General features: G+C 47.2%; 1 protein-coding gene across 4 annotated transcripts in view; it reads left to right on the top strand.

Annotated features, from left to right (window-relative positions):
- RAI1 (retinoic acid induced 1) overlaps positions 1-25,288 on the top strand; it is a 133,459-nt gene that overhangs the window by 48,332 nt on the left and 59,839 nt on the right. For 3 of the 4 annotated variants that reach the window (XM_074965093.1, XM_074965094.1, XM_074965096.1), the window contains exon 2: positions 2,131-2,232. The exons of the other annotated variant lie outside the window; for it this stretch is intronic. The gene's annotated coding sequence lies outside the window, so the exon portion shown is untranslated. The remainder of the gene's footprint in view (positions 1-2,130; positions 2,233-25,288) is intronic. 4 annotated transcript variants of the gene reach the window in all.

The raw sequence follows: 25,288 nt of genomic DNA, 5'->3' as shown, positions 1-25,288 counted from the left end.
CTATGATTTAAAGAGAAATGATAAGAAATGAATCAAGTGGAATCAAAACTGTTCAGCTATGGGTCCTAGCCCCTCTGCTGCTAAGTGCTAAAGGAGATTTTCTTTCAGGTCCAGTGGTAGGAAGGGATTTGTGTTTTTTCGATTAAGAGGATCTGAGTGCTAGCCCCGCTACTGCCTTGAAGTTCTGACTGGCTGGGGTGTACAGCAGTGTGACACTTGTGAAGTCCTAAGTGACCACAGATTTGTTATAGTATATTATGTTAGGGAATACACCAGCCAAACTGGGTCTGGAGCTAGGAGAGTGCTTGGAGGAGGAGAAGACAGCTGGGAGAAGAACAGTTCCAAACTGGGTGAAGGAGGAGATATTTTGAATGACAGTGGACTTCATGGAAGACGAATAGTCAAACCTTGGTTTTCTTATGAGACTTGATCTTTATTTATTGTTTGACCTCTGAATATATACAAAAATTAATAGTGAAAAGAAGGCTCCTATGTACTCTACCCCATAATTCAACAACAGGGGGTTCCATGTGAAATTAAAAGCCAACAGACTGGAAATGGATCCCAGTGAATACTCTTTTTCATAATGTACGATTAACCCAGGAAACTTGCTGCCATGGGAGATCATTGAGGCGAGTAACTTAGTAAGGTTAAAAAAATAAGAGTAGCTTTTGCAGAAGGGGATATCAATCCTCATACTTCAGGGCATAGTCTGATCACCAGCTGGAGTCAGGCAGAAGTTCCCACTCTCCCCATGGGCAAGTATTACCCAAAGAACTGTATTAAGAGGGTTTTACAACTTCCTCCGGGAGCATCGAGCATGGGGCACTTGGAAGCAGAACACCTGGCTTTGCGGACCAGTGGTCTGCAGTGTCATGGTGATTCCTCTGGTTTTGAAACTTTTCATAGGGCCGCTGAGCTTCCTCTAGGCGAGGGGTAGGGCTCTTTGATTTCCTTCAACCTGGCAGTGCCTAATGTCCTTGTTTTTCTCATGATTTTTCATTTAGAAGAGGTGCATAGGGAGGGATTGCTCTTTGTTAATGTTCCCCTTCCCTCGTTCCAAACACAAAACCTAAAACAACCATGCAAGGAGATTAGCTGCCGTCAGATCTAATTTGCCAGCCACCGTCCACCTAAATCCCAACAGATGCACAAAGCTTGGAGTCCGAGCTTCTGTATTTTTCCTGTCAGTCACTGCCTTGGCTGCAGCTGGCTACGCAGAACAGAGACAGCTGCAGGTGTGATTTGTTCTCATTTCTCCGCCCCCCTCTCTGCCTCGCTCTTTCTTTTCCCAGCTACCTTCCACGTCCACCTATCTGATCATTGCATTCAAAAATGAAACACAGCCTCAGACCCCAAGACTGTTCTGTATCTCTCTGATGCAGGCTTAGTTCAGAACTGGGATGTTTTGGTGGGTGGGTGTTTTTGTTTTTTTGTTGTTAATGTGACCACTTGAGACTGAGGAAAGAAAAATGAAAAACTATAAAGGAACCAGCAACCTCCTTCCTCCTTCCCTCTCTCCCCCCTCTAGAGGATTAAGCCAAAAAAAAGAAAAATAATAATGTCTGCAGCTTTCTGTTGACCCTGCATGATGGCATTTTTGTGCTCTGTGTGGTGCTTCTGCTGCTGATTGCTATTCCTGGCACAAACACACGCACGCACACACACACACACACACACACAAACCTCACATAGATCACACAGGCAAGGCAAGGCAAGCCTGCTACCCACTCAGCAATCATAATAATAATAAAAAGACACACACTGTCACTAGCCCCTCTGCAGCTCTGGCCATCCTGCCCAACGACTGGACGCCTCTATCGAGAGATCGGACAAACTGCCCTCCCCCTGTTTCCTTCCCCTCCACCCCCAACCCTCACCTCTTCCCTAGCTCCACCAAAGCACCCTCCTGTCTGGTGTAGCAGCCTGCAGCCAAACCCCCCAACCACTCCTACCACTGGCATTAAATTTTCAGGCTGGATGCTATAGGGCCGTTTCTAATTACCTTATATCCCCTAGTGGTCCATGAATAATGGCTACTGAAGGAGCTTAGAAGGGTTGCTGAGAAGGAAAGCAAAAATAAATAAATAAATAAAGAATTGTGCTATTTCTCACTTTTTTTTTCCTAAGGATCTAATCTGGCTACTGTGTTCTGGAAGAGGAGGAGGAGAGAGAGAGACAGCACGAGAGAGTGAAAGAGAGAGAGACAGAGGAGCACAAGAAACATTGCAGGTATTGTTACAAGCTATATCTTTGTGCCTTTCTTTACTGGAGGGTCTGCAGAACGTTCTTTGGGAATTTGCAGCGCTTTTCCCTGATTTATTTTTCTCTCGTGCAACTTGCTGCCCTTTCCAATTGAGGCTACACCGTACGTTTCTGGCGTCGCAGAGTTTGTCTGTGTCCTGCTTGCAGTGTTTGGGGTTTGGTTTGTTTGTTTTTTTCTATAATTAAAAAAGGGGGTTGAATTTGTTGCAAATTTCAAGTGGCTTTATTGGTAACGGGCGTCTGAACAAAGATACGAATATTTGTGTGTGTGTGTGTGTACGACAGAGATTTCTTCAGTTCGCTAGTCTCAACCCCCACTTTTTGGAAGTTGAAATAATAATAAAAGCTGGGGTTTATAGATGAATATGGGAGCGAGGTCTGTCAAGGAGGGTTTGTTTAGTGTTGGAGTTATTCATGTGCATGTTTTTCTACTTTAAAAAGTTCCAACACTGATGAGCCCCAGTGTCCCACAATCATTGCTGTTGTCTTTGTGTGCAAACCCTGATTTGATTTGTTGTCTTTCATTGATTTGGTGTGTATCAGGCGCGCCTGCCAGAAAAAATTGTTCTAGCCGAGATATGAGTAATCCCAGGATTTGCACATCTGGCCGGGTGTTCGGAAACCCCCTCCGTGAGACTTTCACATGCTCTCCTGCTCCTCCTTTCCCATGGCAAATTTATACAAAAACCGTCCATTGTCATTAAAAAAACAACCCAAACAACCAACTCACAGCCCCCTTATAGAGATTTCACTTTTCAGAATGTGGGTGAGGGAGAGACGGAGCGAGCGAGCTTTTGTTTTAAATAAAGAAATGGCAATGATTGAAAACACATGAATAGGATGCAATGCAGAATGTGTGCGTATGGCGCGGGGGGTTGGAAAAGTGCTTATACTATAGAAGCAGTGCTTGAATGACCGGGTAGTACATGACAGCCAAGGGGGGCTGTCCATTCTCTATCATTACTGAGCAGCTCACAGGGGCTTGCGTTTGCGTGGAATGGAATTTGATTTTTGGAATGTGAAGAATGATTTTTGCAACTATCCAGCTAGCAGAGGAAAACCGAACTGAAGTGGTACATGAAATCATATCCATTCAAACTTTACCAGCTGATATTGTAACAAAGCCAGCTCACGGTAATTATAAATAAATAAATAAAATCCAGAAGAGAAAAAAATCATATGTGAAAATTAGGAAGCAAAAGTATAGCATGAGCCCATGGACTTTGAAACCTTATCAGGCAGAGAAAGGTGGTGGTTGAGATACTGAGACGTTATCCAAGTGTGGCCACCGTTCTCCTGGATTTTATTTTTGTGCAGCAATAAAGATCTGTTAAGTGCCTTGGGAGGGGTGACCTCCTTGGAGCACATCTTTCAAAATAAAAAAAAACCATTCCTGCAAGGCTCTGCCTGGCCCCCCCCTTGCTTGTTTTGTTTGTTTGTTTCCAAGGGGAGCAGAGTCTGCGGGCGGGGGGGGGGGGGTGAGCAGGGCGGGGAGAAAGCAGGGGGGCGGAGAGTCGATTTAAATTGGACTTAATGGATTCCCAGGGCAGCTCTTTTAGATGAAAGTCAAAATAAGAGCCCAAGTGAATCTCAGCAGACCTGTCTGCTGCATTAAAGATGCAGCGTTCCTCCTCTTTCGCCTCCCCCCTTTTTTTCTTTAAAAGGAGAAAATAAAAGTGTGTTAGCTGTACAGAAGAGAGTGGAGTTTCCAGGCCTATAACGAGAGCTCTAATTGAAGAACTTACAGCCTCTTGGGATAGTCTTTACTGATCACTGCTTTTGTTGTTCCTGCCTCAGTCTGGGTTGGGGTTTTTTTTGGTGTGTGAGAGAGACGTGCTATTTTTAAACCCCCCCCACTTTGGCCCCTGGCAGGCTAGGTGCCCCTGTACACAGCCAGGGCATCTCCGCAGTGTAAGTGGCCCAAGCATGCAGGCGATCTGCAGTCTGGATAGGCTTGGTGTTTTCTGATTGACGCACCACGTTCAGCTAAGAGACCCCCCTGGTAAAATACCTCTGGGATTCAAAGGGTTAAAAACAGGCTCTCTCTCCCTCTCCCCCCCCCGTGTCTGAGTATCCTTCGGGCTGCGTGGGACACTTAGGGCCAGGTTCTGATCTCAGTTATAGTGGTGTAAATACAGAGTATCATCACGGAGGTCAGGGTAACTATGATGCGACTCAAGAGGGAAATTGACACGTACCCCAGCTATATGCCCACACCCTTCCCGAGGCTCAGCAGTAGAGGCGACTGTAGGAGCTGGGACCCAAGTAGGAGCAAAGCTTCTATTGGGCACATAGGGTCGGATCCGCAGCCTCACCAAGTCTGCTTTTCCCCAGGGGAGCAGTGCAAAGCAGACTTAAAATTCTCCTAAGCCAGCTGAGGATTCCCCTGGAATTCACCAGTGGCTTAGAGCTGGCATGGCCAACTGCCAGCGTGGGAGGCATGTCAGGGGTGTGACTGGGGAATGGGAGTGAGGCTGGAGTTGGGCCGCCGTCCCGGGGGCTATTCCAGCTGCAAGCAAACTGTAGCAGCCCTGAGACTGCTCTAAAGTTGTGTCAACAGCCAAACTGGCCCTGGGCCAGCCCCAGGATTGGAAGGGGGAGCAAAAAGTTGGGGTACAGCCACCTTTGCCCCCTTCTCAGGTTCTGCACTGAGCAGAGCTCAGTCACAGCTGGAGCGGGGGTGGGAGGGGAGGAGAGAGAGGAGCTAGCCCATAATGTAGGACTCAGTTCACTGTTTCCTTTCTCACTGTGATCTCTTCCTCCCATATAATAATATCTGCCCCTTTTTGGGGGAGTTGTCTGTAGGGAATTGGAGGGCCCCTTGAAGAACCATAGCCACCACTCCTGTCCCTGCTGTGAGCACATGCAGGATCTCTTTTGCTGAGTGGTCATACATTTGTTTGGATTAATTTAAGGGGTCTTCTGAGAGTTATCCTTGTCACACCAGTGTGATTCTGTCCTTTCCCCCCATGCTCCTGGTGTCCCTCACCCAGGCACTGCTTGGCAGCCAACTTGGCCAACGAGGAGTGTACAACGGGATCCCCTAAGATGCCTTGTAATGCTGCTCCTTAATCAGCCAGAGGTTGCTACTGAGTCTCCGTAGCATTTGCATCCCCTTTGCCACTCTGGGTAAAAACGAGGTCAGGTCTGGGAGCTGAACTGGCATCTCCTGAGCAGCAATGCAGAACGCAATTACTAGGCTGGTCGGGTTTTGTGTGGCAGAGGGGCTTGCCTGATAAGGCTCCTAGGTGTGCCAATTCTTAAGCCCCACTGGCTCACTCCGCTTTTGTTCCTCTCCCACGGCTAGAAACCTTTTGCAGCTACAATTAAGATGTAGATTTAAAAATCAGGAGAGCAGTGGGCTCTTGCTCTGTGGTATTTGCAATTTGCAAGGCTGCAGACTTACATAATACAGGGAGAAGGGGAAAGGTTGATCCTTAAATGCTGCCTTAGAAATACCATTGATAAGTAGGTTTAGAATGAAGGGAAAGCAGTTAACCTAGACTTCAGCTCACTTAAAAAATTGCGTATTGACATGGACAGTGATGCATCAGAAGCTGCAGATTCTATATCATTGGTTCCTGTCCTTCCATTACAGGGTGTCACAGTTGTGGAGTTGGGTTTAATTCAGGCAGTGCTGTACAAAATAATACCACTTAGCGCCTGTCATGTGACAATCTCAAAGCATTTGGCAAAGACTAAAGCTATGTCTACACTGCAGCTTATGTCGGCTTAACTTATGTTGCTCAGGGGTGTGAATAAACCACCCCCCCGAGAGAGACAAGTTACACCGATATAAACGCCGGTGTGGACAGCACTTCCCCCACCAACGTAGCTACCGCCTCTCGCGGAGGAGCTTTTATGATGCCGACAGGAGAGCTGTCTCCCGTAAGCCGAGAGCATCTCCACCAGATGTACTGCAGCGCTGTATGTGCACACATTCCCTGAGTCTCTCAGCCTCCCTATTAGAGTTCTACTCATTGTATAGGTGGGGGTTTGCTGAGGCTCAGAGGGGTTAAAAACTTGCCCAAGGTCACATACTGAACCAGTGACAGAGCCACGAGGAGAACCCAGGAGTCCTGGCTCCCAATCCTCTGCTGTAACCTCTCGCTGTTAGAACGTAAGATAAAGAGGGAAGGTGCAGGTTCTGTCCTGGAGGGGAAGAGGCTAGCAGAGCATTTGATCGGCCTTTGACACGTAAGCAGGAAGTCCACTTTTGTGTCATCCCTATTGATCTCCAGTATAGGAAAACCTCTCGTTGGGCACCTGCCTGATGTCGTCTGGGGGGATTGTGTAGGCACGTGAGCTACGAGAACTTGTCCTTCAACAGCTCTTCAGCTTTTGATTGTCTTCTGATTAAGGCTAAATTTGAGTCAATGGCTAAACTCCTGTTGACTTTAATGAGTCCAGAGTTTGGCTCCAGTGTCTCTTGTGGTTAATGCAGGGAGAGGAGGCGTCTAAACTCATGCCTTCTGTTCCTGGCCTGGCTACTGACTCTCTGGGTGATCTTGAGCCACTCGTTTGGTCGCTCTGTATCTCAGTTTCCCCATCTGTCAAATGGGCATTGTAGCACCTAATTTGGCCTGAGGTCGGCAATACATGTTTGTCAAACCCTTTGAGAACTTTTGAGGAAAATCCCACAGAAGGGTGGACTATTTGGACAAGAAGAATCATTTCCCCTTTTGCTACTTTCCACTCGCTTGCCTCCCCTAGCATCTTGAGCGCGTCAGAAAAGCACAAGCAGGCTGAGGCCGAGAGGAGAAGGCTTCTTGTGGTTTAAGTGCATCTCCCTGGTTGAAACAGGGAGAGGGGTGTTGGAGGTAGCCAAGCTTCTGGCACTGGACCAGGACACACACTGCTCTCCCTGCCTTCCCCCCCACCCCCATGAAAATGATCACTAAAAGCCACGGGCAGTGGGAATCTTGATGTTCTGTCAGTCCCAATCTTTTACAGCAGCAGTACTCTCTGAAGGCTTGCACTCTGCTGCACAGAAGAAAACAAGTGAGAAGAGTGGGAAGGGAAGAGAGAGCCTTTGCAGCAGGCAGGCAGTAATTACAGTCAGTCCGTGCCTGTGAAGTTCCCGCATCACACTTTCACTTAGAGAGAGAGAGATGTTGTCTTATACTCCGGACCCGTGGAATAGGAGGAGGATGCAGGATAAGCAGCAATTGTGAAGGATGTGATGCTGGACCCTAGCTATGTGTGCTCCCTGCCTGCAATATGCTTGAGCTTCCTGCTGCATTACTTATGACTTGATGTAGGTGAACCTTTCAACTACCTGCCCTTGGGGAACAGCCAGGCTGCAAGGAAGGTGTCAACAGCCTTTGCATCACAGCTGGGGAAAAAATGTTTCTCCTTTCTGCTCTCTCCACCCCCCTGCCCCGTGGAAAAGGTAATCTTGAACGTTTAAAAAAAAACCCAAAACCTCAAGTCCCTCTGATGTGGCCCAGTCTTAGCAAAAGTCAAGGCAAAATATCAAGGAGTTTTTCCTTTTATGCAGCGTTCGAGATTGAAGATACCCTAGTGGAAAGAGGAGGACCAGAGCAGCAAGGCAAATGGAAATCTTAAAGGAAATTCTTTCCTTTTTGTTGTCCCCAAGGAGATCAGCCCAGAAAATGATCCACCCACTAATTAAAATGATTATGTCTTGATTGAGACATTCTTGCTTATATCCCACTTGCCTACAAGAAGTTCGGGAGTGGACAAATTCTTATCATATACCTAGATGGATGGATATAGAAAATAGATAGATAATCTATCTATTTAATCTAATCACAAGCATAAAAGAAATAAAAAGCGCATGGTGCCATATTAAAATACTATCAAAAGATAGATATCTATAGATTTATCCTTTAGTTGCATTTGGTTATATATAAAAAGATTATACATAGTTATATTTAAAGAACGAGCCAATCCTTCTGTTGAAGTCAGTGGAGATGCATTGGAGATTAATTTGGCTTACTGTGTAGGGTTTGGTATGTAGGGAATATGCTGAAGCACTGCCTTATTTGAAACAAGAGTTATTCAGATCCATTTGTGGTGGCTGCATTATACCCAAGTGGCAGGGCAAAGCAAAAATTGTGTGTGTGTGTGTTAGTGTTATATTAAGGGACCTGGACCTAACCCTGCAGTCCTGATGCAAAAAGAACTCCCATTGAATTCAATGGGAGCTTTGTTTTTTTCAGGAGTGTGGGGGCATGCCTTTTAAATGTGGCTCAAATTCAGTTCTGGTGCAAAGAGGCTAAACTCTGGTTAGCCCTAGGTTTTACGCTCACATAAAACCTGAGCTGAAACAGGACTGGTTTCATTTTAATTTGGAATATCATCTTCAAGAAAACCCCTTAAGTTTTGGGGGTTATTTTTTACTTTCTTAGAGTCAGACTTTGTTTCCTTCCCTTTAATTGCATTTCCATTGTTAGTCACTGCTTGATGTCTCACCAGGGGATACCTTTTTTTGCTGCATTTATGGTAATGGCTAGAACTTGCTGTTGCTCTCACTACCTGTGTTTGTGTAGTCCCAGCTATTGGATATTGGGAAAAGTTTAAATATTGTGCGCCCAATTGTCAGGTTTCAGAGTAGCAGCCGTGTTAGTCTGTATTCGCAAAAAGAAAAGGAGGACTTGTGGCACCTCAGAGACTCTCAAATTTATTTGAGCATAAGCTTTTATGAGCTACAGCTCACTTCATTGGATGCATTCAGTGGAAAATACAGTGAGGAGATTTATATACACACAATTGTCATGTATTTTAAACAACAGCCCCTTTCCATCACTCTGGTAGTGTAAAGGGGTCTTAAAGTGAGTGTAAATTCCACTGGCAGGGCAGTGCCCTTAGGCCTTATCTACAAAGGGAAATTGGCCAGAATCCCTATGGCGGAATAAGCTATTCCGGAATAGCTCCCTGTAGGGCCGCATGTGGACTCTATTCCAGAATAAAAGTCACTTCTGTCCAGAATGGGGAGCTGATCTGAAAGAGTTATTCCAGTCCAGGTCCCCGTGTAGACAAGGCATTCATGCAAATGAAAATTTAATGCTACATTCAGCAGACAAGAACAATTGTTTTAAAAATGGTTCTGCCTATTGACTGCTAAAATTAATGCATCGCTAAAGTTCTAATACCTGGCTTATTGCTGTGATGGGGGGAGGGTCATGATTTAATCCTGTAATACTGTATCCCTCCCCATGACTGTTGAGATATGGGCCGCAGGAAACTGTATTCACCAAAGAGTGTGACCTTCACCATGGCTGTTACGATATAAGTTACAGAACTGCATAGTCCTATAAAACCATGTCCTTCACCATGACTATTGCTAGATGATCTCTAGAACAGTATAGTCTGTAATACTATGGCCCGTCACCAGGACTGTTGCTGTATGCACCTGAGAAACGTATAGTCCTATAATTCCATGTCCTTCACCATGACTATTGTTAGATGAGATACACAACAGTAGAGTCCTCTAATACCTTGTAATTCACTGTGACTATTGTGATATCCACAGAACAGTCCTGCCCTGTATTATGTTGTGTCAGATTTTAAGACTGTTTGGCGTTAGCACCCTCTCTGTCTGTTGTCTGGCTTCTGAGCAAGGACTAATGCCACGGGGGGGGGAGTGAAACCAAGCAAGGAGATGAAGAGAAAATGGGACAAGAAATAAGCGAAGATACAGGCAAAGGGAGAAGACCAAGAGAAGATGAAAGAAAGTAGGGAGAAATAAAGCAATCACTGAAAGAGAAGGAAAAGAGAAATGAAGGCCTTGCAGAACTGATGCCCATGAAGGGACCCAGTCTGGTCCAGCTCAGATACGATGACGCTGGATTTTGGAGGTCGGGGTGTAAATTAGATTTAAGTGAGGAGGCTTCAGTAGGAGTGTAGCGATAGATCTACTTGAAATCAATCTGGGCACCTACTCGGTAGTGAGGAAAAAAATTTCCCCTGCGATGTTAATAACATGGCCCGATGGAGTCATCTCCCTTCTAAAGCCAGAGAAAGGGTATAATCGCTGCAGTTCGATACGGGTCGTTGTAGATACCTTATCTGTGCGTTGGGGCCGTTTGTTGTTGTTCTTCTATTACAGCAGTGCTGTGAGGCCCCAGTGAGGATGGGGGCCGCATTGTGCCAGGTACTGTACAAACACATACAAAGTGCCCTGACCCAGAGAGGTTACAATCTAAGCAGCAAAGCAGAGGACTAAGGAATCATAGATTCATCGCAATAGAGGCCAAAGTGAGGCATTTAAGCGGTTTTATTGATGTTCCATATGAAAATTAAGCTAGTCCTGTAATAATACTGTAGAAATATCTTCCCTCCCTTTATCTTTGCTCCTTGGGCACGCAGGATATAGTACAGCAAAGTGATACCCTGTAGGATTTTGTGAACGTGCCTGTTTCCTTTGGCTGAATGCTGCTGTAACTTTTATACAGCGCCTTTCACACCAAAAAGCCACCCACTTCAGAAACTTTTCACGTGCAAGAGACAGTTACCCCACTGCTTAAATGCATCTGCTTCTTGAGTGGAAACAGACACCGTTTAAAAGCTCATGACAACACTGCTAAACAAAACAGGAAGTGAAGAGCTGTATACCCCATTGAAACTAGGGGCAGGATTTAGGTCAAGTCAGTAGTGGCTGGGGCTCTGAATGTACATTCTGAGCTCAGTCATGAGAGATACCGAATGCTGCATCACTCCCTCAACTCCAGCTGATTTCAGTAAGGACTGAGAGCCTTTAGCACCTTGCAGGAGTGATTCTTGGGGGGGATAGGGACAAGTTCCCATTTAAGTGCATGGCAAACCCCCACTGACTTCAATGGTGCCGAATCAAACGCTGAATGAGTACCCAGCACCCACCAGGTTCGAGCTCCATTTCCAGCATTTGAGAGATGAATTATAGGAGGTTCACAGATTAACTGGGCTCTCCTGTGGTTGCATATATTGCCTGCATTATAAGTGAAATCCCTACCCGAACACCTCGAGCAGAGAAATGGATGGAGTATGTATTCAATAGAAAGGGGGCGGGGGGGGGGGAAATTCCTCTGGCTGGTTTTCTAGCGGTGCAATAAATGTAAAAAAACCCCATGCATGTAAAGAAGTAGGGGCCATACCCAGTGCAGTCGTTTCAGGAGCTGATTTACTGTGAAGATGTAAAGGGTTCTGTGATGCTTCCATATTAGCTGGTTAACCTTACTCCTTAAATATAAACATCAGGGTGGACAGTGAAGCCATACGGAGGCTCTGTTGTATAATTTTCCTTTTTTTTTTTTAATGTTCTGAAGTGGATGTATTGCACTGTACATTTTTTTTCCCCTTTAACAAACTGCCTTAGTTAATATGTGGGCAGAATGTAGATGTTCTTGTAACCTTTTGGTAAAGAGACAAAGAGATATAAAAGGGTCCCAGGAGGGAACAGGGTTTGCAGGCACTGTCACTTGGGCTGTGAGGACATAGCATACCAATGGTCTTACTTTGAAAGAGATGCTCTCCTGTTAGATCTCCCTGTATAAAATCCAAAGCAGAAAGTCGTAGTGCCAGGCCCTCTGGGAGGTCTTTAAGGTGCAGCTGTAGACACCAAGAGCTGAAGCCCAGCTGGTGACGGGATTCTGTTGATGTTGGTTTGTTTTTGTTTTGCTGGGTTTTCTTTGCAAGGGGACATGATGCAAAGCCATCAGGAGAGATTTCAATTTGCAGGAGGAGCAGGGTTGAATGAGCCCAAGATAAGAGACATTTGTGGGTCCTGGAAGGGAAAGTTCACAACTGTTTGCAGGAGGGACTGAGAGATTGATTAGGAGGCAGATTTTAGGAGCAAACGTTTTCAGGCAATCTGCAGCTCAGCAGTTGGCATTTGAGATAAGGTTTGCAGGAGTGTTCAGAACATCACCTCATAGATCAGGGAGAGGAGCTTATGTGCTCATTTTCATGAAGGAACCGGCTAGTTTCTCCTCTCAGTTACACCCATGTAAATCAGAAATGATTCAATTGATTTCAGTGGCGTCATTTCCAGTTTACTCTGGGTGTAAATGAGAGGCGCATTTGGCCCCATGGCTTTCAGAACCGTTTCCTTTTCCCCCTCCTCAGCAGCCTATGCCACATATCTGCAAACAGCCGTAAGAAGAGCAGAGATCATTAGCTGGAAGGATCAGATGGGCTCGTTTCTTAAAAGGATTGTCTGATTTCTCTATTGATCAGGTTGATTTAGAAGGGGTAAGTGGGTCAGGGGTCATAAATTATCATTTGAAGGGGGGGGCGTAAAGACTGTGCTCCACTTAGCTGCAGTGGTAAGGAAAGGAACGTATCTATTTGTAGGGACGTGAATGGCTGTGCGCTGCGGCTGCCATGTAATTTAGGTCTCCTACACGTTTTAACTGGTGTTAAGGAATCGTATTTAAACTCAGTCAAACAGTGTTTTGGTTAAACTAGTTTCTGCAGTTTGGCTGGCCAAACAGACAAGGGAAAACTTAATTAGATTTGCATTTAGATGGGGTTTTAAAAGCCACTGTATTATAATTTTGAATGCATATGCAGTACACATAATGCACACGGAATCGGTTGCAAAATAACTCTGGCGACTGTGAGCCATGAAGTCCCATGCTGGGGTCTAACATTGCAGGAATTCCTTAGAGACTTGTGGTCTCTCCTTGCTCTCTCTTCCCAGGGAAGAAGGATGATGATGTGGTTTAGAGCAGCCAGGAGCCCTACGTACTGTGCCTGACTTTCCCGCAGAAATTTTTTGGGTGGTCTTGGGCAAATTACTTAACCGTTCTGTGCTTCAGTTTTCCTGGCTGTAAAATGGGGGATAATCTGCATCATAGTCCTTAAAAGTGTTGCCAACTGTCATGATTTTATTGCTGTCTTATGATATCTCACAATATTTTTATTAAATCCCCAGCTTCTGGAGTCGGGTGATTACATTAGCATCTCAGCTTTCATTTAAAAAAATTTTTCTAGCCTTTAAGGTTGCAGGAAAAAGGTGGAAAACCCCAAGAGCTGGAAAAAACAGAAGACAAATAAAAAGAACACAACATGTATTATAGTTTAATAAAATCTCACGATTTTTGAGCCAATCTTGTCCTTTGGCTTTGGGACTGACTCATGATTTTTGAAGGCTTGGGGTTGGCGATACTGAGATGATAGTGTGGCAACGTGAATATTTGCAAATCATGTTGAGATCCTCAGATGTAGAAGTGCAAAGCGTGATTATTATTCACTCGGGTAACAGCTACTGTAGTACAGGATGTCACAGGCAGATTTCAGTGACGTTGCCAGGCACTAACATATCTATATCGATCTGTCTGTCGTGTGTCTAGAGCGTCATCACAGTATGTGGGCTAAGCCAGTTCGTGTTAATTGCTTTTTCAGTGCTGGGTCCTCTGCCGTTGCAGTTTTGATGTCAGCGTGATGAGAATCAGGGCCAGTGTTGCTGGAACAACGGTTCCGTGTGACTCTCTGTGTGATTAAAAATAAAGATCGTCTTACGGGGCTTCTTTCTAGTCCTCTTCTGTTCACGCACTGTACAGCTTAGGTTACCTGTGTGTGTAGTTCTTTCTTTGGCGGCGGTAGGTCTTTTGGTGTAGGGACATGTAGTAGTTTAGAAGAGAAAAAAAGAATGTATGGTGGGGCCAATTACAGCTGTTTCCAGTATTCCTCCACCGTGGCAATAGTTTTCCATAGGGGAGAGTTTTGCGGGGTTTTGTTATAGATTCATAGATTCCAAAGCCAGAAGAGACCATCCAGTCTGACCTGCTGCATAACGCAGGCCATAAAACTTCCCCAAAATAATTCTTAGAGCAGATCCCATCTTGATTTAAGAGTTGCCAGTGATGGAGAAGCTACCATGACCCTTGGTAAATTGTTCCAATAGTTAATTACTCTCACTGTGAAAACTTGACACATTTTTTCCGGTCTGACTTGGTCTAGCTTCATCTTCCAGCTCCCTTTCTCTGCTAGATGGAAGAGCCCATTAGGAAATATTTGTTCCTCAGGTAGATACTTGGAATCATAGGGTTAGAAGGGACCCAAAAGTCATCTAGTCTAATCCCCTGCCAGGATGCAGGATTTGTTGCGTCTAAACCATCAAAGACAGATGGCTCCAGCCTCTTTCTGAAAACCTGCAGTGAAGGAGCATCCACACCCTCCCTAGGCAGTCTGTTCCATTGTCCTAGTGTTCTTAGTTAGGACGTTTTTCCTGAGCTTTCATCTAAATCTGCCATGCTGTAGTTTGAACCCATTGCCTCTTGCCCTGCCTTCTGTGGCAAGAGAGAACAGCTTTACTCCATCTTTGTTATGGCAGCCTTTCAAGTATTGGAAGACTGCTATCATGTCTTCCCTCCCCTTAATCTCCTCTTTTCCAAACTAAACATACCCAGTTCCTTCAGCTTTTGCTTGTATGGCTTGCATTCCATCCCTTCCATCCTCTTTGTTGCTCGCCTCTGGATCCTTTCCAGTTTTTCTATATCCTTTTTATACATTGGTGACCAAAATTGGACAAAGTCCTCCAGCTGAGGCCTAACCAATGCTGAGTAGAACGGTACTATTGCCTCCCCTGACTTGTATGCCATGCCTCTGTTAATGCAACCCAAAATTGTATTTGCTCTTTTTTTCTTTTCTTTTTCTTTCTTTCTTTTTTTTTTTTTGCAACAGCATCACGTTGCTGACTCATGTTAAGGTTGTGATCCACTACAACTCCCAGATCCTTCTCAGCAGTGCTGCTGCCAAGCCAGTTTCCCCCCCCTTCTGTATTTGTGCCTTTGGTTTTTCTTCCCTAAGTGTAGCTCCTTCCATTTGTCTTTGTTGAATTTCATTTTGTTGTTTATAGCCCAGTTCTTCAATTTATCAAGATCCCCCTGAATTTTATCTCTATCCTCCAAAGTGTTGGTAATGCTCCCTTCCCCCCCCCCCCCCAGCTTTGTGTCATCTGCAGATTTGTTCAGGATGCTCTCTCTTCCTATATCCAGGTCATCAATAAAGATGTTAAATGACACCGGACCCAGAACAGATCCCTGTGGAACCCCACCTGAGGCCTCCCTCCAGTCCGACAGCATTCCGTTAATAGTTACTTATTGTTCTTCTTCGAGTGCTTGCACATGTCCATTCCAGTGTAGGTCTGTGTGCATCCCGAGCACAGTTGCCAGGATTTTTTTTTCCCTAGTGGTATCAGCTGGGTCACCTCCAGCGCCCCCTGTGGGGCCGCACACTCATAGAGCCAGTATAAAGGGCCGCTCCCCTTCAGTTCCTTCTTACCTCCTGTGACGGTTGCTGGAATCCCTCATTGCTCAGGCAGTCTTTCTCCACTGAATGCATCCGATGAAGTGAGCTGTAGCTCACGAAAGCTTATGCTCAAATAAATGTGTTAATCTCTAAGGTGCCACAAGTCCTCCTTTCCTTTTTGCGAATATAGACTAACACGGCTGCTACTCTGAAACCTTTCTCCAAGTGTTTTTTTCCTCAAAGGACTGGAGAGAGTGTACCAGCAAGTTAGAGATCCCATTCCCCCACCTGAACCTTGTCCTGGCAAAGCGTACGGGGTCCCTGGTCGAGCCACTAGCAACGTGTTCACTGTTACGCCTTTCCTGGAAAGTGGCCTTCCTGGTAGTCTTCGCTTCGGCCAGCCCCCACATATGGTGTTCTTCAAGGGCAAAGTCCAGTTACCACCTCACCCGTCATTCCTCCCAAAGGTGGTCTCACAATTCCACTGCTGCCAAGCAGTCTCGCTGCCAGGTATTCTACCCTAAACCGCATGCAGCTAGAGAGGAGCAGCGCCTCCATTCGTTGGATGTTAGGCAGGCCCTGGCTTTCTACTGATAAAGAACCAGACCTTCCTGCAGATCCACTCAGCTGTTCCTAGCAATAGTGGAAAGAATGAAAGGTCTCCCCAGCTCGGCACAAAGAATCTCATCATGGCTTACTTCTTGTATCCGGGCATGTTACAAACCTGCGAGCATCCCAGCTAATCTAACGGCTCACTCCGCCAGGTCTCAGGCCTCCTCCTCTGCTGCTTTCCTAGCACAAGTCCTGATTCAGGACATCTGCAGAGCAGCAACTTGGTCGTCGATTCGCCCATCCACAACTCGCTATGCCATTACACAGCAGGGTAGAGACAAGGCCAGTTTCGGCTGCACAGCCTTGCTGTCAGCATGTCCTTGAACTCTGAACCCACTTCCTGGACCACTGCTTGTGAGTCACCTCCATTGGACTGGACAAGTGCAAGCACTCGAAGAAGACGGTCACTAGCCTTTCCATAACTGTTGTTCTTCGAGATGTGTTGCACACGACATGTCCATTCCAAAACCCACCCTCTGTCTCCTCTTTTCAGAGGCAGTTGGCAAGAAGAGACTGAAGGGGAGCAGGGTTGGCAGGGCCCTTTATATTGGCGCTATGAGTGCGCGGCATCAGAGGGTGCTGGAGCTGACACAATGAATGCCACTAGGGGGAAAAATCCTGGCAACTGTGCTTGGGGTGCGCACACCTACACTGGAATGGACATGTCCGACACATCCCGAAGAACAACAGTTATGAAAAGGTTAGTAACCATTTTTTTTGCGATTGTTTAACCAAAGACTGTGATCAGGTCGCCCATAAACCTTCTCTTCATTAAGCTATAGATTGAGCTCCTTAGGTCTACCACTATAAGGCAGGTTTTCTAATCCTCTAATCATTCTTGTGGCGCTTCGCTGAACCCTCTCCAGTTTTTCAACATCCTTCTTGAATGGTGGATGTCAGAACTGGACACAGTATTCCAGCAGTGGTTTCCCCAGTGCTAAATACAGAGGTAAAATAACCAGTCCCTACTTGAGAGTCCCTGTTTATGCATCCAAGGATCACACTGGGAGCTCATGTTCAGCCGCTCAGTTCCTAGAGGAACATTTCGCTTCGGTAGATGGTTGTGTGGTCCTACCACAATGCTTGTTATGTGGGAGACTGAAGCTGTGTGCAGTCTGTTTCTAAAGTACAACAAGTACATTTGTATGTTACAAGGTCTCAACTGTGGGGAAATGTTAAAAGAAATTCTGGGATATGAGCCATCCTGACTGATGGGGTTTGCACCCATTAGAAAAGATCTGAGGAGCTTCCCCGAGGCCCGCATTGTCCTGTTCTTGGTGTCCTTCATTTCTTGCTCCTGCAAAACATTCTGCAGTATAACACGTTCCAGGGAACACACGTTGGTGAGTGAATACAAAGTTCTTCAGATAATCACATTGGCCTGAGTCTCCCCCTCACATACGTCTCCCACCTTGGCCAGTGCACTTCCGTCCTGACCTGTGACAGCCCTTGTTAATCTGACCCTGCATCCCCCACAACGTGCTGCCACTCTGACTCAATCCTAATCTGCAGCATCCCTGAGCCTCTAATCCTGAAAGCCACAGTGGGCTCTGCCAGTGCATCTTCAGCAACCCCCCTACAATTCCCGTTTTCATGAGCAGAAATAGTGTGAAGATTCCCTGATGTGAATAAATAGGGACTAAGATCAGAACAGCCAACTCGTTATCACTTGTGACCTAGCCCAGGCATAGAACTCAGGGTGTTCAGACGGGAAAGGCCAGGGTGCTAACCCATTGCCCATGCTCCCGGCCTCCTGGGGACTGTGTCTTTGAGTAATTCTGCCATGGGGCTATAGAAAACTCCATGTGCAGTGCCATTCAGATGAGCGGAGAGCCTCTGACACAGAACAAAGGGTCCACAACAGTGAGAACAGTGGGAGTCTGCAGTTGGGGAGATTGTGACAAGGGGACCAAAAGGGTAACTTATGGCGTAGGCGGCAGGAACGGGGAAGAAGGCGAGTTTAAGTGGTGGGAATGGCAGGAAGACAGGGACTCTGGCTCAGGCTGTTCCTGCTCTTTCAAAGAGAGTAAACGTCCTTCTTTTTCCAAGTGCCTCCCATAGCCAGATAGCTCTGCTCCCTCTTGTTTCCTTTATTTTTTAAATGGTCACCGCTGGCAAGGAGCCTGTAGACTGGAAATCTCCCTGTAAATGTCACGCGTACCAGCCCCTTCTTACATGCCAGGATGCAACAGGAAGTGATGACTTGGTTTACTGGCATTGGCTACCATTTTAGAGCAAAATATGGAGCGGTGGGTAATTATTTCTCTTCCTTAATTGAAATTTCAGCCTCAGTGACTTGCTAGAACGTGCGAGGGAAGAGGCACAGGCAAGCATGACATAAACGGAGAGCTGCGTAATGGTCCGGGAGGGAGAGGGAATTTATTGAATTCACAGGTGGGCAAACGATCTCATAACTCATGGGAGGGTACAGCCATTGCTGTTAGCCAGCCATTCCCTAACGAGGCTGCGGAAAAGGATTTCCTACCCCAGCCGCACTGATGGGTTCCCGACATACCAGCCTATGTATTAGCATTATTATTATTAACGTGCTGTCTTTTAATGTTTCAAAACAAAGGGTTGGGTTTTTTCTTTTGTTTTTGTTGGGTTTTTTTTTTTCCTTTGAATAGAGGGCCAATTAAATAAAATTATCATCTGAAGGCTGCCACGACACCCCTTGATGACAGCCAGCAATCAGGTGTAGCACAGCATGGCTGATAAGGGCCAATCAAGACGTACAAATGAGGTGTTGACATTCAAACAGCAGGTACTGTACCATATAGCATGAGCCTTGTTTGCTATCTGTCGAGATGGTGCAGAGCCAGGCATGGGGGAGACAGGGCTGTGAAAGGCAGCAGAAGGGAGTACGGACGGCAGGCGGGCTCTCGGTTTCTACGGGGAATCATTTATTATTAACGACAGTAGTACTATGAAAGCAGGGCCGAATTATGCAATCCTTAATCAAGTCAATTGCCCACTGATGCCAGCATGAGCTTGGGCCGATGGAAGGCTGCAGAACTTGGCCTTTGCCCTTCTAGAGCCCAGTCATTCCATGTAAGCTGAGCACGCTCAGCTCCTTTCAAGAGGCACTGAGGGCCAGACCCACAAAGGGACTTAGGAGCCCAGCTCCCACTGATTTCTATAGAAGCTAAAAAGCCTAAATAACTGGGAGGACCTGGACCTGAGTGCCTTGCAGGATCTGGCCCAGCTAGCACCTCGCATCGGAGGATCTCAAAGAGCTAGACAAAGGTAAATTAGTAGTCTCTTCATGTTACAGATAGGTAAACTGAGGCACGGGGAGGTTAAGTGATTTGCATAATGTTATACTGTGAGCCAGCGCCGTAGTCATTGATAGACACCTGACTCCAAGCATAGGTGCCGACTTCTGCTGGCGCCGGTGGGTGCTCGACCCCCCCCCGCCCCGACTCCACCCCTGTCCCACCCCCTCCTGCCCCGCCCCCATTCCAACCCCTTTCCCAAATCTCCACCCCGGCCCCGCCTCTTCCCCGCCTCCTCTCCTGAGCGTGCCGCGTTCCCACTCCTCCCCACTCCCTCCCAGAGCTTGTTATGCCGCAAAACAGCTGTTTCGCAGTGGCAAGCACTGGGAGGAGAAGCGGGGACGCGGCACACTCAGGGGAGGAGGCGGAGGTGAGGTGATGCGGGGCGGGGAGCTTGGCGGCCAGTGGGTGCAGAGCACCCACCAATTTTTCCCCGTGGGTTCTCCAGCCCCGGAGCACCCACGGAGTTGGCACCTATGACTCCAAGTCCTCTGCTTTAGCCAGTAGATGGGTTCTCAACCTGGAGGTCTAGCCTTCCTGTGTGGCTAGCTGGGATGGGAATCCTGCCACTTTTCCCTTTGTAACTTGGAAAAAGCAGAGAACCTCTGCTGTAGGTTACGCTACCTCCATCTGCACACTCAGAGCAGCCTCATGCTTGGTTAACACAGTTCCATGACGGTTTCCTTGACCACCATGGACAGGGAGTTTTGGCCTGAGAACAGTGTTAGAACCATGGCAGATCATCTGGCGTGTGGGTTGGCTAGACAGATTCTCCAATAAAAAGAAGTTCCTGTCTGCAGTGGTCAGGGAAACCATGCTAGGGCCCTGCTCGCAGCCACTGTGTTTAAGTAGGACTGCAGCTCCCAGAGTGGGCAAGACCTTAAACGGCGTCCGGGAGGCAGGATCTCTCCACCTTTAGACACTTGGCTGGAGTCCTTTGAACTGGGTTGGGTGGTCTCAGCTTAGCTCCTAGTGTGATCTCGCGCTCCTGTTCCGAGCACGTTTTTTTGTCTGCGCCACGACGCGGCTCCCTAACGTTGGCTCCGTTATTCACGGCGGACAGATTCTGGCAGTGTGAAACTTTACACCGTACCTCGCTGAGCTCACACCTTACCAGGGCGGGCCGGGCACAGTCCCTTCACCGCCGCCGGCACCACGTTTTTGAATTAAAACAAAAAAATTTTTAAAAGGGCGGGGGCGGGACGAGGGGTGCTAGCGACGGGAGGGAGGCCAAGAGAATGTTGCAATAATGAACCGATCGAACCAGTTCAGAGACCATTTGGAGAGGAGAAATAAGCTACATTTTGAACGACCTCATCAGCATTTCCTGTCTCACGGTGGAGAAATTGCATGTGGTGAAAGGCTCTAAAAATAGGATCAACAAACTTTTAACCACATTTGCAGATGTGAAGGTAAAGTCAGACCAACCCCGTAGGCACTGAAGCTGAAAAATAATCCCAGAGCCCTTCAGAAGTTTCCCCTCTCTCCCTCCCCAGCACCGCCAGCTTTAACCCTCTGCAGGATGTAGGGGAAAGCGTCATGTGTGAAAATGGGGGACTAGGTCAGGACATAGCCCAGAGTAGAACTCAGGGTTTGCCAGCGGCGAGAGGTTACCGCGCTAACCCGCTGCTCGTGCACCCAGCCTCCCGGGGACCATGGCTCAGAGCCTTTCTGCCGTGATGCAGTGGTGATCGCGATGTGAGTTGAAGGCTCTGGCAAGACACAGCTAATGTGGAAAATGCGCGTGTGGCCCCGAGCTGGAGTGGTTGTGATGGAGACTGAGTGGAGGGCAGCAACCCCTGGATTAGCAGCTGGAATGAGTCTCTCCATGGCTGCACCGATCTCTCCTCCCTGTCCCCATTAAGTGTGCTCAGGAAGACATTAAGATCAGAAGCACGTACGGTGAGACTCTGTCTAACAGCGCTGCTGGCTGACCCTGATTTGTAGCAGGGCTGAACGCTGAGGCTGTAACGTTACCGCTCTTCCTGTAGTAATGGTGAGCGAGAAGGAGTCACATGCACACCCCTGCTTGAGAAAGAGAAGGGGAAAGGGAGGGGGACCGGACAGGTCAGCTCCGGGGAAGCAGGGGAAATGAATCCCGGGTGTAAATGAAAATCCAATCTCTCATTTGTGGTACGTTTGCTTAGCAAGCCACAGTGGTGCCACCGCATACAAATAAAAAAGTTGAGGGCACCCAGGAGTGAGTGTGCATTAATTCTCCAGCCAGGCCGAGGGGGACATCGCAGAGCACGGGGGGAGGGTTTGTCCCCCTGCCGCCCCAGTGGCTGTGTCGGTGGTCGCTCAGGACAATGACATGGGTATTATGCACCAAAAGGGAGGGTCTGCAGGGCTTGGGGATAAAACCTCTCTGGCTGGGAAGTGACCCTCTGTCTCTCTAGTGCATGCTGTGGTCCCTCCACCCCCACTTCCTTCCTTCCTCCCTCCCCAGCTCTCCCTGCTGCAGGATCAAATCAGCTCCCTAGGTTAGGTTAGTTTCCTGCTGTCTTTTATTCCAGTCCCTGTGTTGCATTCCATGCCAGACTAGCCCGTCCTCGCCTCCTCTGAATGCTGCTTCACTTGTGGGTGCCAGTGGCTGTGGGGGGCTGAGAGGAGAGCCCTGGGGCCAGGGGCCTGTTTATTGCAGTGATGGGGAGAAGGAGTGTCCGGGAGAGCCTCCATCAGAAGGGAAATTGTCATTGGCTCTGCTTGACCTACAGACTGTCTTTGGGATGCATGCCACGGCAGCTAGTGCTGTTTCTCAGGCACTGGTGGCAGGCAGCCAGCCAGCTTACCACACAGACCGACCCACTCACCTTCAGTCCAGACAAAGGGAGAGCAGCCTCACCCTCCACCCTACCCTGCCCGTGAGCTCGGGGCATCACTCATTACAACAGCCCACCCGTGCGGGCAGATGCCATACCCGCTTTTCTCTGGTCGCACTGACTCCTCCCCCCCCCCCAACCCTTTCCCCCAAATGAGCTGCTTCTCTGCAATCCTTGTCTAATGGTTAGAACGAGGGCCTAGGACTCAGGACTCCTGGGTTCAAATCTCCGATTCCGCCATCAGCTCTGTCACGATCTTGGGGAAGTCACATCACCTCGTCCTGCCTCACTTTCCCCATCTGTAACGGGCGGGATTTTGTGAGGCTTAATTTGTTACCGCTGGGTGGCAGGCACGGAGGAAGGCCAAGTAGCTGCATTTTTAGAATCCGAGCAAATATGAAGATCCTTTCATGGTGTTTTTGTTCATGATGATTGCAGTCAGTACCAATTCAGTTTAAACCCTCCCTTTGCCATGGTTGTGTTTGTCCTGCATTGGTTATGCTACAGTCCCTGGGTTGCTTTGGGGAAATGTACAGAGCAAAGTTAGGCAAAACTAGCCTGTTCCTGTGAAAGGGAGGGGGAAAAAGATCCAGTGTTGTTGTTGTTTATGGAAGGATGGTGAGTAATGTATTGCCCTTGAAAGGTGAGAGACTGGAGCACTGCGTATGAACCATCGTCTGTTTATAATATCCACTTATCAGACACATGGACAGCACTTGCATGCCATTCCCATTAGCCTGTACAAAAGCAGGGCAGTGTTATTAATGGGAGTTACACAGACACCCAAACAAAGAGAGCGAGGAAGAAGAAATCTTTAAACTTCCAAACCTGGAAGCGTGAATCTGACCATTGGAAAAAGGAGAGACCAGGAGAGAAAAACATTAAAGAAAAGAAAATTAGATTCCTCGGGTTACCTTAGTTACCCAGTTTCTAATGACTCCAGCTTCCAGGCACTCATCACCTTTTGTATATAAAGATTCTCCAGAGAGCTCTGGGTCGCCCCATTAACAAGAGTGAGACCCTTGTTCATGATTTCTGCCAAGGAATGGGAGGGGATCAAGGAGTTCTCTGTGGGAGAGGACTGCCTAGGAGGTTATTAATAGTTGCTTTTTGTGAGATGGCTAGGGGGTAATCTAGATCTTTCTCACTGTAATTGCCTCTCTTTACCTATCTTTCTCTCTGTAATTGCCTGCCTCCTTGTTGCTTGGGTTTGGAGTAGCTGTTGTCAGCCTTCACCTGAAACCTTGGATTATCAAGATGAAGAGGGGAAATTGTCCTTCGGAATTTTATTTAGCTTAAAAAATCCGACCTGTGTAGTTATCCCAGAGCAGAAATTCAGGGAGCTAAGGTGGACCAACATTTACCCTAAAGCTGCTAGATAAAAGAATTTCCACTCTGCCTTGCTATCTTCCTCATTCTCTAGTCGCGGTCGGTTTCCTTTTTAACAGAGTGGTGACGTGTTAGCTGGCCAAACAAGGAGTCAATATTTTGGCAAAAAGCATCACCTTTTTTGTTAGAATAAAAATAAGGAGGGGGGGGAGAAAATCAGACAAGCAAATCCGTTTGATCAGACCCCGCATATTTTATGAAAGCACATTTCAGCTCTTCAGCTTTGGAAAGCTTTTCATACCCTTTAATTTTCTAATAAAAAGGAATTACGTTTGCTGAAAAGCCAGTAACAAGATTCACTGTCATTGTCTTTTGTACAGACCATAATTCCTGTCTTGGGTGCCTGCCTGGAGGGGAAGAATCCAGTTTGTGTGGTCCTAGGTGAAATCTCTCCAGGAAACCCTCAGCAAAGCGGGTCGGGTGGGTGGGATGGCTGACCAAGGGGTGCCGACCTAAGGGATAAAAGCAAGTTGACTAGTCAGTTTGAAACCTTGCAAGACCATCCCCTCAAAAGACAGTAATAGACCCCTGGGTAGAATAAGGTTGCTGTTGGCAGAAGCTAGGTTTAGGCAGCAGAAAAAGCTAAACTTCCTTCAGTAAATGCTTTGAGCTAAATTCTGCTCTGTTACATCAGACTAACCACAAGGAAATCCACTGGAGTCAATGGGTTTCTCTGGATTTACACCTCCGTCACAGAGATGGCCCTTCGTCTTGGTGCCCTAAGAAGTTACAAGGTATCTTTATCCTCCTCTCACTAGCAAGTATGCTCTCTTGGGGTTTTCCCTTGTGCAATCCCAAGCGAATTGGAACGGATACCAGAGAATGTTAAGGGGTGACTTGATTACCGTCTGTAAGTACCTGCATGGGAACAAATATTTGATAATGGGCTCTTCAATCTGGCAGAGAAAGGTATAGCATGAGCCAATGGCTGGGAGTTGAAAATGGACAAATTCAGACAGGAAATAAGGCGTAAATTATTAACACTGAGAGTAATTAACCCTTGGAACAATTTACCAAGGGTCATGGTGGATTCTTCATCACTGACCGTGTTTCAATCCAGATGGGATGTTTTTGTAAAAGCTCTGCTCTAGGAATTATTTTGAGGGTGCTCTCTGGCCTATGATATGTAGGAGTTTCGGACTAGATGATCACAGTGATCCCTTCTGGCCTTGGAATCTCTGAGTCTCTTCTGCTGCCATGCCCACCCCTGCAGCCAGCAACCCAGAATCCAAGACCCCCATCTTCTCTGTTATCCTTGTTACCAAAACAGCTCACTTGAAAAGCAGTGGCTGGTTCTCGGTGACATTCCTGCTCTTTAAATGAGTGTCTATTTATTATTAATTATTTATTTGTATTGCAGTAGTGCCTAGGAGCCCCAGTCCTGAACCAGGGCCTCACTGCGCTTGGCACTGTACAGACACAGAACAAAAATGCAGCCCTTGCCCCAAAGAGCTTTGCCATTCTCTCTAACCCTTTTCACCCCACATCTTAGAGCATTTTGCTGATATCTGTGGATTAGGTCTCTCAGTCCCCTGATCAGTAAGTATTCTATGGGCTGGGGAAACTGAGGCATGAAGCGATCAAAGTGTCTTTCCCCACATCCAGTTGGTAGCGGAGTCTCAAATAGAACCCAGGTGTCCTGATCCCCGGTTCCCTGCTCTGGCCATTGGAATCACTTTCCTGTCCAGTTTTACACATAGGTTGTTTTTGAAACAAGATGATCAATAA

This window comes from Natator depressus, chromosome 10 (genome assembly GCF_965152275.1).
Source record: "Natator depressus isolate rNatDep1 chromosome 10, rNatDep2.hap1, whole genome shotgun sequence".
Taxonomy (NCBI): domain Eukaryota; kingdom Metazoa; phylum Chordata; order Testudines; family Cheloniidae; genus Natator; species Natator depressus.
The sequence above is the reverse complement of the archived record's forward strand: the minus strand, read 5'-3'. Positions and strand labels throughout refer to the sequence as shown.